Raw genomic sequence first — 17,029 nt, forward strand, 5'->3', positions numbered from 1 at the left:
CAGGAGGAAGGAGGTGATTCTACCCCTCTGCTCTGCTCTTGTGGGACCCCACCTGGAGTGCTGTGTACAGTTCTGGTGTCCCAACAGAAGGAGGATGTGGAACTGTTGGAGCAAGTCCAGAGGAGGGCCAAGAAGTTGATAAGAGGACTGGAGCATCTCTCCTAAGAAGACAGGTTGAGAAAGTTAGGGCTGTTCAGCCTGGAAAAGAGAAGGTTGTATAGAGACCTCCTAGCAACCTTCCAGTAACTGAGGAGGGCCTACTGGAAAGCTGGAGTGGAACTCTTTATTAGGAACTGTAGTGGAACTCTTTATTAAGACAAGGAATAATGGGTACAAACTGAAGAAGGAAAAATTTAGTTTAGATTTTAGGAAGAAATCTTTTGCTATAGGGGAGACAGGACACTGAAGTAGGTTGCTCAGGGAGGTTGTGAATGCCCTATTTGTGGTGGAGTTCAAAGCCAGGTTGGTTTGAGCTCTGAAAAACCTGGTCTAGGCGGAGGTGTCCCTGCCCATGGCAATGGGGGTTGAAACTAGAGGATCTTTAAGGTCCATTCCAACCACTTAACATTCTATGATTCAACTTGTGTGAAGGCATTCAAAGATATTGATTGATTTCAGTAAACTCTGTGCTTACAAATTATCTGATTAACACAGTATATATAAAAATTATTTTCAAATTTACAGTTTGAAAATAATAATCCATGATAACCCTTTTGACTTACAACTGGAAAAGTAACCTTTAACTTTGCAGTAATTTAAGACCCTAGGTCATTAATTATACTAAGAAGATTTGTTCTGTGACTTTATAAGGAAACATCAAATCCATCTAACTCAGTTTACCAGATGACTTTTTAATATGCAGCATTTTCTGACAGCTAATTGAAAAACACCTGTTGACACAGAACTGGAAAAATAACTGTTGCTGCCTTCTGTGCCTTGATTTTAGGGTTGGCAGAGTTCTTATAACAATCGAAGTTTACCCCTACATTAACTGTTGCTTCAAAAGGTTCTGCTGACAGAGTGCAAGTTAATATTCTCACTGACAGTAATTTATAAATCCACTTTCCAACAGAGATAAAAATCTTATTAAATTTTGCACAAGATAATCATCACTGCAGCAAACAATTAATGAATTTTATGAGAATTTTGGATTTCTAGCTGGGAAGGGAGCTGCAGACTGCATGTGCTTGGTTATGCATCCATCACCACATAATGACTAATGAGACAAGGTAAAGAAATTGAAATTTTTTTCATTCTGTCAATATGTAGTTGGTGTAGGATGCCAGATATAAAATCATTTGTGTATTTGCCAAGTTTCCCAAATCTTGTCATGATTTATTCAAACTTCGACAACCAGTATTAGGTCAATATTTTGAAAATTATCAGATTCAAAAAGATTGATTTAATAGATAAGTAGATTAATTTCTTGTAAATAAAACATTGAATATATATAAAAAATAAAGTTATTACTTACAGCCTGAATTTTTGGGTTGCACTTGGTCTCATCTGAAGAAATCACTAATGACAGTTCAATATCCCCAAATACCATCAGAATGACTCATTATAGAGTCATTCTGATGGTATTTGAGGATATTCTCTATAATGAGACACATAAATTCATATGAGCAGTAATTGGAAATAAAACATGGCATCCTGAAAAGAATACAAATTCCTGTCCAACTATGTGTGGTATTTTATATGAAACAACTGTTTGAATATTTGTGAATCTTCCTTGTGTTCTGCATATAATGCAATCAAATGAACCTATTTATAAAAGTATCTGAGAGAATGAGGTACCATGTCAAAACATAAAGATATATTTAGCTGATTAAAATGAGTCTGGTAATATGACTTTTCACTTTGATACACAAGAATAAGCATTTAGAATTGTTTGGGTTAGTATTAGTACATATCAAGCAAAATTCATGTTTGCCAAATATGCATTAGATTTCTTTGCACAACATATATATGTATTTTCTATGAAGTATATTTTTAAAGATATGTCTTTCATAAAAGGCTTGGTTTTTATGACTATGGCCTTTGGAGACCCAGTACTTACATGATGACATTCTTGTACCCTATGTACATGCATTTGACTTGCTGAAGCAAGAATAGAAAATGATCTATCACAGAATTTGCCACCACAGAATCTTCTGAGTTGGAAGGGACTAACAAAGATCATTGAGTCCTACAATGAATGTGGATCAAACCCACAACCCTGGCATTCTTAATACCACACTTTAACCAACTGTGCTAATTTCAGGGTTCATAACTGCTCTCACAGTCTCCTTCTGGACAAAATATCACCTCAATAACCCTGTTAATTGATGGGTGAGCAAGTGGGTCAGAGATTGGGTGCAAATGATTATAGTGAATGGGGTGTCATCAGACTGGCAACTGGTCACTAACGGGGCTCCAAAGGGCTCCATCCTCACCCCTGTGCACTTCAGCTCCTCATTAACAATTTGGACAGAGGACTTAAGGGAATACTGAGTTTTCCAGTACTAAACTGGGACAAGGTTGTGTGACACTGGTTGTGTGTGTAGACTGGAGAATGAGAGGCTGGAAAACAGTGCCATGGAAAGGAAATGGATATGAGGGTCCTGGTCAGTGGCAAGTTGAACATGAGCCAGCAGTACCCTGGCAGCCAGAAGGGCCAAGTGTGTCCTGAGGGTACATCAGGCCCAGCATCACCATCTGGGCAAGGAAGGGGATTGTCCTGCTCTGGTCTGGGGCAGCCTCACCTTGAACATTGCATCCAGTTTTGGGCACTGCAATATAACAAAGAAATTAAGTTCTTAGAGACTTTTCAAAGGAGAGACATGAGGATGGTGAATTGCCTTGAGGTGAAACTGTATGAAGAGCGGATGAAGTAATTTGGTCTGTTCAAGCTGGAGAACAGAAGACTGAGCAGAGATCTCATCATATCTTCAACACCTTCAGTAGGGAAAGTGTAGGGATAGGGACTGATCTCTGCACTCTTGTGAACAATGAAACAGTTTGAGGAAACTCTCCCGAAAGGTAAGTTAAGGCACACAGAAATAAGGAGGTGATTGATGGCAGCTGACACGGCGTCACCAAGGGCAAAACATGCCTGACAAATTTGCTGACAATTTCTATGATGGTGCCTCAGCAGAGGTGGATGAAGAAAGAGTGACCTATCTGGACTTGTGCAAAACATTTCACACAGTTCTGCACAACATCCCTGCCTCTGAAATGGAGAAGTATGGATTTGAGAGATAGATCACTCAGTGGATGAGGAATTGGCTGGATGGTCAGACTCAAAGCATCATACTCAAGTAGCGACCAGTGGTGTTTGTCCTCAGGGGTTGGTATTGGGACCAGGCCTTTAACATCTTTGTTGGTGACCTGGATAGTGGGATTGAGTGCACACTCAGCAAGTTTACTGACAAAACCAAGCTGTAGTGCTATCACATGCTGGATGACTGCATCTCTATGGGAAGAGATGCCATCTAGAGGGACCGAGACAGGCTTGAGACTTGGGTATGTAAAAAACTCATAGGAGTTCAATAAGGCCAAATGCAAGGTCCTGCACCTGCGTCAGGGCAATCCCCAAGCATAAGAACAGACTGGGCAGAGAATGGATTGAGAGCAGCTCTGAGGAGAAGGATTTGGGTGTTTTGGTGAATGAGAAGGTCAACATGAGTCGGCAGTGTGTACTCAGAAAGCCCTTTGTGTCTCAGGCTGCATCAAAAACAGCATGACCAGTAGGGCAAGAGAGGTGATTCTGCTCTACTGCTCTGCTCTGCTGAGACTCCACCTGGAGATCTTGGACCTATAGGGCCTCCAACATAGGAAGGACATAGACCTGTTAGTGCAACTCCAGAGAGTCATGAAGATGGTCACAGGGTTAGAGCACAACTGCTTTGGAGACAAGCTGAGAGATCTGGGGCTGTTCAGCTTAGAGAAGATGAAGTCCTGAGGACTTAGAACCCCTTCCAATACCTAAGGGGCTCCCAAGGAGCTGGAGAGAGAATATTGGAAAGGAAATTTTTATGGAGTGATAGAGAAGGGATAATGGCTTAAAAGTGAAAGAAGACAGGTTTAGGTTGGATGTTAGGAAGAAACTCTTTACTTTGAGAGTGCTGAGGTACTGGAACAGGTTGAGAAGAGAAGCTGTGCATGCTCCATCCCTGGAACTGTCAAGGCCTGGTCTGAACTGCCTGGTCTAGTGTGTCCCTGTCCATGAAAAGGGAGCTGGAACAGGACGATCTTTAAGGTCCCTTCCAACTTGGTTTGAAAAGACAGGTGTCTGCTAGGGAAAGCAGGAGCCTCTCTTGAAATGGAAAATGTAAACCCCCTCCCTACAAATTATTATAATTTTGAAATTAAGGGGCTCTCAGGCAAAGATATGGGAGCAGGAATAACACTTCATTCTTGGGAAAAAATAAAAATACAATAAAAATACAAATGCAATAATACAAAACAACACTGACAAAGTCAGAATATGACCTGACACCCTGTTGGTCAGGCTGTTGGTAGCAGTCCAATTCAATGGTGGCTGCAGTCCTCCTGAAGTCACAGATGTGGTTCTGTTGAAACAATAAGCCTCTAGAAAGGATGTAGTTTTCCTCTGAAGGTCCAGTGGTGGAGTAGATGGGCCTGGTCTTCCTCTGAGAATCAAATAGAAAAAAGAGCTGCTCCTCTGGGAATCCAGAGGGAAAAGGCTGGTCCTTTGGGAACTCAGTGGGAAAAGGCTGCCTGTGCTGTTCCAAATTTCAGATTATATCCAGGTAGGAATGCTTGGCTCCTCCCCCTGGGCAGAGCATGTCCCAATGGGATGATGTAATTTTATCAGTCATGCAGTGACATTCAATGGCCCATGAACAGAAATCTCCCCTTCTCTCTTCCTTCCCCTATGCACACCATATTCTCCCCAAACCCTTGTCTTTGGGATTATTTGTACTTCTGTAATTTTGTAGGAGAAGAGGTCTCTTTTTTTTAAAGAAAAAAAAAAAAAAAGAGTGTGTTTTATGCCTACAGAGAAGACCCAACTTGAATAGTTAAGATAGGTTCAATTGTTAAAATAGGCTGAATAGTTAAAAGGAAGACGACCAATACACAGCTATGTAGACTTCCAGTCTGATAGTATTTCAAGCTACTGTTTCAATAGCTCTTTGAGGTCATTATTGAAAATTAATAATTAAAAATCTATTCTCATAGCTATCTTAATTTCTGCATTAGATTGGTTTGCCAAGGGTTGTGCATAGTATACAGCCCAATATTTACATAAGAGAGACACAAACTCATAGAAAAATGCAAGGTTTCAGACTTGCTTGAATGTTTGCCTTCATTCACTAAGCTAATGATCTTATATTTCTGAATACCCACCATAGAGCATAATGAAATATAGGTGAGTTTCATATGGCATGATGCCAGTAATTTAAAATGAGACACTAAAGGACCCTTTTAATTGAATGAATCTTTGTAGTTTTTTGGAAGTTTGGCATTAAAGAGACAAACTAAAAGGAAAAACAATCAACAATAAAACTACCAAACACCCCAAAATAAAGAAAACCTCCAAAACCCAGCAAAACCAACCCTGGCCATTTTCCCCTCAGGTAATATGTCCCTGAAAGAGAAATCAGAACTCATAATGTCTAATCAAGTCTAGGTTTAAATGTATTTTGTAACAGAAATCTGCATTATTTAAATGACATATGTAACTATTGAGTGTTTAAATTGCTTGCTAATCAAATTCTATTTTTTAGATGGCTAAACAAAATGTGTTTTAACATACTGCTTTTAGTTATTATATTAAATGCTTACAAGCACAGGTAAGAATTTTATGGCAAATGCTGCTGTAGAGTACATTTTAAATGTCTAAATAGTAATCAATATTAAGAAGTTAGGTATTGACTAAAATATTTTTATAATAAGTAAGTATTAGATTGCTCTTTTCAATTAGACATTTTGCTGACAAATATATGGTCATGAAACTAGACTGTAACCTTTTCAGCTTTCTTCTTTATATGAAAATGGTAGGTTTAAATATGGCTGTATTGTACTGTAAACATCAATTTTAAATTATTTTTAGGTCAAGATGTAACATATGTGATTAGAACAAGCCTCTGGCACACTGTTTTTGTTACAGGACCTTCAGCTTTCTCAGCTTACATTCCTCATACTGCTGACCTTCACAAAATGGTGTGATTTTTGGTCAGCATTTCCCAGATTATTCAATAGTTGTCCAAATACCCTTTTGATAATATTTTTAGTAAAACTAATATCTGTAGTAAAACTTCCATGGACTTTGGCAGGAACTGTGTCTGGTCAGCAATGAGTATTGCTGAAGATTTCCACCAGAAATTGCCCTTGCCTCTTTGGCTGTTCTGGCCACTGATTTCATTCAAAGCTCACTGTTAATCCAGGCTGACAGCATTACAGCTGTTGCAGGCCTAGAAGCTTGCTGCATACAAGCTTAGATTGTTTTCTGTTTTCATGTTGCTTAAATTTTTAATTGTATGAGTATTTTGACTATGAAAAAACAGAGTCCACACCTTTTTATATTAAACTAATAGATGTTTTACACACAGACACACACACTCACAAAGGATGAGTTTGGATAATTGCTTTGGATATTTGTCGCTTTTCATTGGTTTGTCAGTAATAAGGGTTTATCATATCATAAGATGTTTCATAGATATTGTCAGAAAAGCAAAAAAAGTTGCTTCTGATAGCTAGCATTTCAGAAAAAGTAATGAAATGCATTCCTTGATGGTGTGTTTTTATCAAATAGCACATCACTAGCTCATTTGGAAAGAAGAAAGGGATCAACTACAGTCTGTGGCAATAGATAGCCTGCATCTTTAGATTTTGTCAGATGCCCAGGTGATATGGAAAGTACTGTGGCATTGTTTTCAGTGGAAAGAGTCAAATATGTTTTTAGCAGAAACATGCTTTTCCAAACCCTCCAATATAACTGAAATGAACAGGACCTGACAAGCAGTTAAAAAACATAATTATTTTTAAATTTTTTTTCCTTATTGCACCAGCACATTGTGTAACTCTGGGAGTTGTACTGAGTTCTTGTAGAGCCCACTGATTGCCCTGAATGCTATGTCTAGCATATTTCATGTCTGGGGATCTTGTTGGAGATACAGGACTTGTGACGCGCATTATACAGCTGGGAAAGGCAGGGACGGCTACAGAAAAAGAGGTGGCAATAGTGGAACTGACTCCTATAGCAACAGCTTTATACTTTATTCAGGAAGAATCAAGGGAATATGATATCCTCCTTAAACTTTTAAAAGATAGTATGAATGCTGGGCTAAAGATTCTTTGCTTTTACTGGTTTCAAACATGAAGTAGTATTGGAGTGGTGACAGTATATAGATTGAGGTCACCTTCCTTATATCCTTATCCATGTTTTACTACCATGTTGCCCTGATCAGAATACCTTAGTGCAGGATGCATCTAAATCTAAACATGCATTTTCTATTATCTAATATTGAAATGAATGTGACTTTGCTGTCCCCTACTTAGTTAAAGTACTAATGACTTTGTTTTGGATAAACCCCAATATTTCAAATTCCTATCTTTTCATATTAATGTGGTTGGTACCTTCTGCCAAACATGAATAGTTCAGGGAAGGTAATACATGTTGACTATGTTGCATTCATAAGTTATGTGACAATACTTGAATTCACAATGCCATAACTTACCATCAGGAGAAGATAATCACACAAAAGTTAACCTTTGATACCTCTAATAGCTTGCATCAGAATTAATTCTTTATCTCTTGCAATGAGCATTTCCATATCTGTTTGAGCAAATATCTGAGCAAATATGTGATATTGGTTTGATGTAATCACAGGCAAAATTATAATGGACAATATCAATGTAATTCTCTGAAACTTTCCTGACAGTGGAGTTAATGGAGCTGTGGTCTTTTTTAAAGAGGACCTAGTTCCATTATTTACAGAATAAAATTTATGGGAGAATGTCTCAATCTTCCAGCATCTATGTCAAGCATAAGTTGAGCAAATTAATTCAGTGTTTTGATGGTGTGCCACAGACAAGCTGAGCTTCTCTTTTTCCTCATGACTTTGTATTGACACCTAAATAAAACCTGAAAGCAAGTTAGGTGCCCAGATTTTGAAAGCTTTACAAAACTTTTTAAAGCTTTTTGAAATGTTCTGTATTTACATTGTAAATACAATATTTTCTGAAGGAAGGAAATAAAATATTTCATAAATATCCTAGGTTCGTAGGAAGGAAATAAAATATTTCATAAAGGCTTTGCATGCTTGTACACTGTATTTATCTTTCCACTTAAAAATATATTATGAATTAATTACAAATATTAAAAAAATACAATCAAGTAATAATAAGTTAGTAATAACTTGGTTTTATACTTAAAGAGGTGCTTTCTCCTGGAGTCTGTTAGTGAGTTTAGTGTCTCATTTATGCTTCTGTGGTATTTTGAGCTGAGCATAGGCAGCAGAGCAGCTGCAGGTTAATTTGACAAGAAACCTCTAATTTGCTAAAGGCAGTCTACTTATAAGTGCCTGATGGATGTCATACTGTGGAAAAAGTACTGTGGCATATGTACAAACCAGTTATTGTCCACTACTTAATTTTGTTTAGTGTAAGCAAAGAAAATCTAGGTATTTTAGGTGTAATATATTGTAAGATGCTGTATTGTATTTACAGAAAGACAGTTTGAGGGACAACTATAGTTTCCTGTACTATATCCATCAGCCCTCTATTATTTTAGATATTTGAAAAGTTTATATGATGCTTTATTAGCTGTCAATTCTGAGTTTTTTTCACATTTTTAAGAATGAAAGGCATATGAGAATGTTTTGTTTCTGCACAGAGAAGATTATTAATGATTTAATTCAGTAGAATTCATGTCTTTTTAGAGACATGGATGGCTCAGTCATGTAACATATGAGGCTGTGGCTTTATCCCCTTTTTGGAAATGTCTTCTACCCTGTAATTTTCCTGAAGAAATATTACTGTTGTACTGTCTAAAGAATCAGGAGTTGCATGTACTAGGGTATGGGTCATGAACTTGCATTTTCTGTGTGCTTTAAAGCTGAGCTATAAAGTTGAGCTTTTTCGTCTTTTTTATTTCAGAAAGGGTATTTTTCTAATGATCACCTTCTGTTCTCTTCATGGGTATGAATAGGGGTATTTTTATTTCTATCAAAATTCATCCCATTCAAACTGCTTCTGAATTTGAATAATCTGATTAAAGTATTTGGCTGTTGCTTTTACTGTCTGTTTATCACAAACAAGTTCCAAATCTGAAACAGTGTGATGTGCCTATGGGAGATGAAATTCCTCAATATTTTTCCCCAAATGACACTAGCCTCATACTGACTGTGAGGTTTTTAGTTTGTTTGTTTTTGTTGGGATTTTTTTGTTTGTTTGTTTTGTTTGGTTGTTGTTTTTTGGTTTGTTTGTTTGTTTTTTTTTTTTTTAATTCAGTCTGAGTATGGTTGTAACTGTCAAGCCAAGCCTAATGGCACAGACCCAAACTTGGTCTTTCCATTCAGGACTGAAACCTTTTCTCTAGAAAGAAAGAAGGAGATTCAACTTTATTTGTTCATAAAATGTGACTTTCTGGTGGCTATAAAGGAAACTTGTGGAAAGAAATAATGACATTAGCAACTATAATGGATGTAATCCAGTATAAGGCAAACTGTTTCTAGGAGTTCAATTTTATCAAGGAAGAATGCGTTTAAAACCAATATCAACCTGATCATGGTTATCAACCTGATCTTGGCTAAGCAGATGAAACTCTCTTTGTGTCACTTGATTTGTGTGAGCTGAAGTGCTTTGCATGGAGAATTGTTTTCTGTTAATAGTAATTTTTACTTGCAGGATTGCTGAGCCCCAGATATTCAATGACTGATCTGCCCTGCAGAATGTTACTAAAGAAAGTAGTGTTGCATACTCATCTACATTTTCCAAGTTAATCCCGAAGCTATCACCTGATCTTCAGATGTTGTATGACAGCTGGAGCAATGGGTTTAGGAAAAAAAAAAAGATTTTTTGATTTTTTTCCCTATTACTGGACTGTTAAATGACCTTCATTGTTTATTTGCAGGAATCTAAATCTGATTTTAATTTGGAGGACTAAATTTCTGAAAAAAGCCAGGAACTCAAAACACTATTTAGCAAAATATTTTTAAGAACAATGGGCAATAATATAACTCTTCCAAGGGACAGTGCTCCTGCAACTCCAAACTGATACTCTGGAAAGAGAGTTATATGACTGCCTCAATTTTATTTTAAAAGCAGTAACAGAATTTTTGGTTTAGTTACTATAGTTCAGTCTTTTAATAGTTGAGATGGTATCACGGAATTCAGACAGCAAGAGGGAATCTCTGTGCTTGCCACAGATAACACAGAATGCAATCTGGTTTTTTATGAGTGAAATTAGTGGATCTAACAAGTTATTTAAAAATCCTGTTTTCCCATGACATGAGTATGAGAGCTTGAATGGGTTTTCAGCTATATCTAGCGCTTTTAATTGTATTTGTGATTTTAAAGTACTTTTATTATGTACCATGTAAGAAAAACCCTTGGATCAAAGAATTAGAGGAAAAAGGTACAGAGACTAAGCTTATTTCAGCTCTTCATAAGGGCAAAGTGCCAAAGGTTTATTAAAATCAAATTCAAATCTACTGCTTTCTTTTTTTTTAATGTAATAAAATCCACTTGCTGAGAAAATAATCTGCTATATTTTTCCTAATGTATATTTTTTGTTCTGAGGGGTTATATCTGCAAAAAGCTCTGAAAGGTGTGTGCAAATTAGGCCAAACTTCTTCTCTGAAGCAAGTATTTCTAGAGAAAAGTACATGAAGAGCAATAACCTAAAAAATTAAGAACATAACAATATGATAATAACAAGGAAGAACAGTGTTAAATTATCACAACTTCAGAGTTGAAACTGTGCCTCGCAAAAAATTAATGAAAGCTTGGGTATGACATATAGTGTCTTCTCCTCTTTAATCAGAAGGTATTTTGGAAATTGTGATGTGGGAGTGTGTCCTCTACAGACTGATAGTATTGTACTGAATTGTGTTGTGGGTGTATTTAGATCTGAGTGCTACAGACTAATTGTAATGTATTGAGCTGTGGGGTAGGTGTTTTCAGAAGCTACTTTATTTCTGAAATGTTTTAATTAAAAATTTGCAGTAGGCCTCTTTCTTGAGAAAATGATGAGTGTTACAACATTAGATTTATCCTTAGGATGAAGGGAGAAGCGACTGGCTTCTGCATTCCCAAGTCATGTCTAGTAATTATGTCTGAGGTATGGCAGTGTGCTGTTTATAGGAGGAATTGCTGTACCAGATAGGCTTCTGTCATGACTGAGACTATGGGTGGACTAAAGACTCTGGAGAAAGATAAGGAAGTCTACTACAGAAGATTAGACAATAACCTGATCATATAAAATATGCCTCTTAAGTTGACTCTGTTTTTTCTCTTTCTGTGTGATGAGTAGCTAAAAGTACAGACTGTGTATGAAGTAAAATGATTCCTACTGTGAAATATTATCATTCTAAAAGAACAAGAAAAAACAAGAATTATTGAAGGAGGTACTCCACAGGCTTCTGTTATGGCTTGCAATTGTTTTTCTAAATCTGTTTTTTCCATAGGTGATTGGAAAAGGTACATCAGCATCAAATACGAATATCTGGCGACTGTGAAATGTAACAATGTGCTGAAGGTTAGGGTGTTCTTCACATGAATGCCCTGCATTCATGGGCATCCAGGTACCTGCATGCAGCAGCTATAAATTATGGTTTGACTGAATGCCTGACTACAAGGAAAAAACATCTGTCTTCTCAAGATTTGCAGTTAAATTCACTAAATTTCCCAGTATTTTCTTAGTACTTCCTTTTATTTTCTTCCTATATTGCCTTATCATTCCATTTACTCCCCTGTCTCCCAAAGCTCCAACAGCTAAGTCATTATGCAGCTGAATATGACTTCCTTTTCCCTTCTTGAAACTTTGTTGCAAGAGGCATAAAATACAGAAGGAAAGGGGGAATTTGTATTTATGAGAGATTAATCAAGGTTCTTGCAGTCCTTTTTCTATGTTGCTTGTGTCCAATATGTAAGAACCAAGTCTGTGGTATCAGAAGGCCACTGTGGCACCAGAGATGAGTTTTTTTCCACTACTAGGTTTTCAGAGAACTTGGAGACTGAAGAAAAAAGGACTAGATAGTTATTCCTGAGGGCCAGAGATAGAACTTAGACAGAAAGAAGACATACTCTTGATACAGAGTATTTTAAGCAAAATAAAATAAAACATGCAAAACATAATTGTATTTAATGGCTGATGAGTGCCTTTTCATGGTGGAAGACAAAAGATCTTTTCACAAAAGAAAGGTGGACTAAGACCTAAAAAGTTCTCAGTACATTTTTCCTGCACCTGGGAAAATTATCTCAGTAAGTTTTAGCTTTTGTCCCATTGGTTGTGATGCCTGATAAAGAAAATAAAAATAAAAAAGGAAGGAAGGAATGAAAAATAAAAAAGGAAGGATTTATGAAGGAATTCAGTTGCCTCCAGACACTGTAAAAGTAGAGATTTACAGTAAATAAAGTAAATAAAATTTCAACATTGCCCTGAAAGACATAGCTGGGACTTTACTGGCAAATCAATTGCTTTTTGGTTACTGTTCTAAAAATTTGCAATGTCCTAATCTGAGTAGGTCACATTTTATGTTTAGAAGAAAGAAGAATTTATGAAACAATTAAAAGCACACTGAACATGGTATTTTACATGCTTTCTTATTGTGAAAAAATTAGCTTTATGGTAAAAAAAAATCCTAAATATTTTTGTTCTTTCACAGGAAAACAAATGATGTTTCAATTTCTCTGATCTTCAGTAGGATATTTAGAATTTACCCACTTATAAACTGATGAAAGAGCCTTCATGTCTTCTCAGTTAGCTGTATGATCTGTGATGCAACTTAAATGTCACTTTTCCCCATGAACGCTATTTGTTTCACCATTTATCTTACCTTTGTTTCTTTATCTGTCACTAAGAGAGGGCTAATTGGTCCTGAAGAATGAAAAGTGCTATATTTAGTGAGTTTAGAGTGATTTTGTAACTTGAAATTTAACATCTTATAGGTTGTCAAACATTAACTGACTGAGGACTCTTAAAAGGAACTTGTTACTCTGAAATATAACAGTTTCCAGCCATTCCTTTGTTACCTGAACATGTGTATTTTTCCATGCATGAATGTGTAGACTTCTCAGTATTCTGCAACAGAATGTAAAAGCAAAATTTTCCCGTTAAACTTGTTGTTTTAGCATTCTTTGACAGCTCTAAACACTTATGCTTTGCTACAGCCTAATGTAAAGACATGTTCAAATGTAGGTGGGTTATTCCAGGCATATACTGTGTTGTGTTTGAGAGTGCTTTACAAACAAAACTTATTTTTCTTGAAATTGTCTAAGAAATAAATGCAGTAGCCTTCTGTGAATAGTATATAAAAAAGACTATATAATATACAGAGAAACATAATGGAAAGAGCTCCTTTCCTCAGAGAAACCTTCTGCACAGTTCAGTATGTTTTAAAACAAAACTGTGGAACTCAGCAATCACATTGTCCAATTAGGGATGCCTGTGTCCATATCAGTACAGTGAAGAAAAAAAAAATGCTCCTCCTTGTGCTGTACTGCTTAGTTCCTTTATTTCACAGCATTTTCCTGTCTTTCTTTTCCACAAGCACCGAGCTTGTGGTAAAAGTAATTTCATATCTTCCAGTTAATTTCCACAATTAGTTCTTGAGTAGTACTTGAATCAATGCTTGTTTTCCAATTCCAGTGGTGTCTGAAGGAGGGAAGAATGGCCTTCCAAGCTGTTAGACTCCCAAATGAAATAGTAAATCAACTGCTGATAAGACATATATATCATATTAAACACAAGGAATTCACCAGGAAATCATTACACTAAAAAGCGACAATGTTGATTGATTAAAATGGTATGGGCTGGTGAGTGTTAAATCATAGTGAGTGATGTGACATCATGATTTTACATATCATATTTCTGTCAAGACAATGAAGGTAAAAGGCATTGTCATCAGATGATAACAGACAATAAGAGGAATCCTGATGTTAGATTTATTGCTTGGTTTAGATTTAGAAAGAAGTAATTCTTGTCTTGTGCCACTTATAAAATGACTGTAAATTTAGTGATGATGTAAAATTCAAAGGCAGAACCACTTATAGTTTTGACAAAGTGCCAGCTATAAAGTATTTACTGTTCTTGGTGGTTCTGCCTTGCACACTTTAATATTTATCAGAAACACGAATTCTTTTGATAAATGTTTCTGATCTTTGTGAATTTTAAAAAACATTTAGATTTTTCATCAGAAGCTAACCTCCCCTATTTCATAAGAGCAGCAAAATATTTCTCTTTTTTAAATTAAAAGGACAAAAATGATTTATTATTTTTCATAAAGTATATTCTCAGCATATTTATTTTTTTATTATGAAGTGCATAGTATTTACAAGATCCCATTCCTTCTGATGTTCATGACCATTTATAGACATAATTTGTGTCATAAATGCTAAGGACAGTCATCATTAGTATGCTTTATGAAGCAGCAGTCACAGAAACATCACTACTCATATGCTCCAATTTCCTACCACTGATGTATTAAACTTTTTCTCATATCATTATTGTATTTACTGTGTATATTTGCAACTGGAAGACGTCTGTAACACCTGCATTTGTCACCTGTTTCTTTTGTCTGGAGGGAGGTCAGAGGATGCCATGAAGATTCTTAGGGGGCTGGAATACCTTTGCCATGGAGTCAGCCTGAGGGAGCTGTTAAGCCTGGAGAAAAGATAACTCCAAGGGGATCTTAGAGCCCCTTCCAGTAGCTAAAGGGACTCTAAGAGACCTGGAGAGGGAATTTTGAAAAGGGCATGTGATGACAGGACAAGGGTGATTGTTTCAAACGGACTGACAGCAAATTTAGGTCAGATATTAGGAAGAAGTTCTTCACTGTGAGGGTGGCACAGGTTGCCCAGAGAAGCTGTGGGTGCTCTATCCCTGGAAGTGTTCAAGGCCATGTTGGACAGACTTTGAGCAACTTAATGAAAATGTACCAGCTCTTGGCAGGCAGGTTGGACCAGGTGATATTTAAGGTCCCTTCCAACTCAAACCATTCTGTGGTTCTATAATTTGACCTTCTCCTGAACTGTCTTCCCCAAGGAGCTTGTAAAGCAAGAAGAGGCATCATAATCAAGTGTTGGTTTGGTGTGTCTGATGGAGGCCCCTGAGGTTTCACTTCCTTTTAATGTTATTATTTGGGGCGAGAGACCAAAGGAAAAGAACACAAATGTTAAATATTGCTGCAGAACTCCAGCCAGTGGTGGAAATGCTTAAAAAGAAGCAAGGGCAAAAGCTCTGCAGATGTCACTGAAAACATCTGCCATCACACCTGACTTCTGAAAGTCTGCTTGCATCCTGTGCTACTGGGAATAACACTGTGCATTCAATTATGCAACCTCCCAAATTGCTTCAGAGTAGTAAGGCAATGGCTTAATTTTGGCTTCACTGTGGCAGTGAAACTACTGCCTCCTCCACCCCCCGCCTTCTCTTTCAAGATTTCATTACTGGTTTAGTGTAGGATATAAGTGACAGACCATTGCCTTTTATACCAAATGACTACAAAAGTATTTAGCTGCAGAGGATTAATTTTTTCACATTCATGGTCAGGGAATGTGAGACTGACTTACATTAAATTTCCCATGCCATTTGGCTTTCTGAGGCCTGTGCAGTGAAAATGAAAAAGTTTCCATGGCCGGGATGAATTTCTGATGAATAGATAAGGCTGTGTGCAGAGCAGAGATCTGTGACCCTCTGCAGCTTGCAGTCAGGCACTCCACAGCTTCTTTGACATCAAAGGTTGCAGATTGTTTTGAATGAATAGAGCCCTTGCAAATCGTGTCTGCTAATCACAGAAGAGCAGGGTAGCCGTCATCTTAAAAAACTAAGAGTTTGTGAACTGTGGCAGATTATTTAGGCCTTCTTTAAGGTACCTCATCAGCCCAAATCCATGGAAATTCTGGCTGAAAGTTAGCTTCTCTCTTACAGTCTTCTTTCCTTTCTCACATTTCTGGTAGATGTACACAGATACAACACTGCATAAAAAGGGAAAAAAAAGTAGAGCACCTTATAATCAAAATCAATGGGCTATGCAGTACAGAGTACCAAAGAAATATTCAAATTTCTCATAGGGGCCATAAAATTTTAAAATTACAACCACACCTCCAGAAATTTTTATTTTTGCAAGCAGCTTTAGAGGGCTAGCATTTTCTGTAGGAAGAGTAGAAGAGTGGGAGGCTGGAAAGCTGTCTTGTTTCATAGAAGTTTTCTTCTCCTCCTATACAATCTGATTATTCTAAAAGCTTGTTTTTCACAATCTTTCTTCTAGGTTGTTACAGGCCTATTTTTGGAAGGCTGCGATAAAGGTCTTTGTGATCCTGTAGCAAGAATAAAGGGGGTTTGAGCATTCTGGTGATCTGCGTATACTTTGTCTATTGCGACTAGAGCATATTGTATTTATACAGTGCATTCACCCCACGAGCACTGCAAAAAAGATAATTTTTAAATTAAAAAAAAAAAAGAAGGAGGAAAAAAACCCAATATATTTTTGTAAGGGACTGCTATGAGGCTATTTCTTCAACTCTCTCTCTCCTGATGATTTTATAATTTTATTCCTTGCTTACAGTGTGATGCTTTTTAAGGTCCCTTCCAACATGAATGTATGAGTCTATGATTCCATGATTTTATTCAGAATCACAAAAGGGAGAGGAAAGGGAAGGTTCTGGGAAGGTTCTGGGAAGGAAAAGGAAAGGTTCGGAAAGGTTTGGAAAGGTTCGGAAAGGAAAGGAAAGGAAAGGAAAGGAAAGGAAAGGAAAGGAAAGGAAAGGAAAGGAAAGGAAAGGAAAGGAAAGGAAAGGAAAGGAAAGGAAAGGAAATTCCAGAATTTTCACTCAATCAGTTCCACTTATTCCATAGCTT

Source organism: Agelaius phoeniceus, chromosome Z (assembly GCF_051311805.1).
Source record: "Agelaius phoeniceus isolate bAgePho1 chromosome Z, bAgePho1.hap1, whole genome shotgun sequence".
NCBI lineage: Eukaryota > Metazoa > Chordata > Aves > Passeriformes > Icteridae > Agelaius > Agelaius phoeniceus.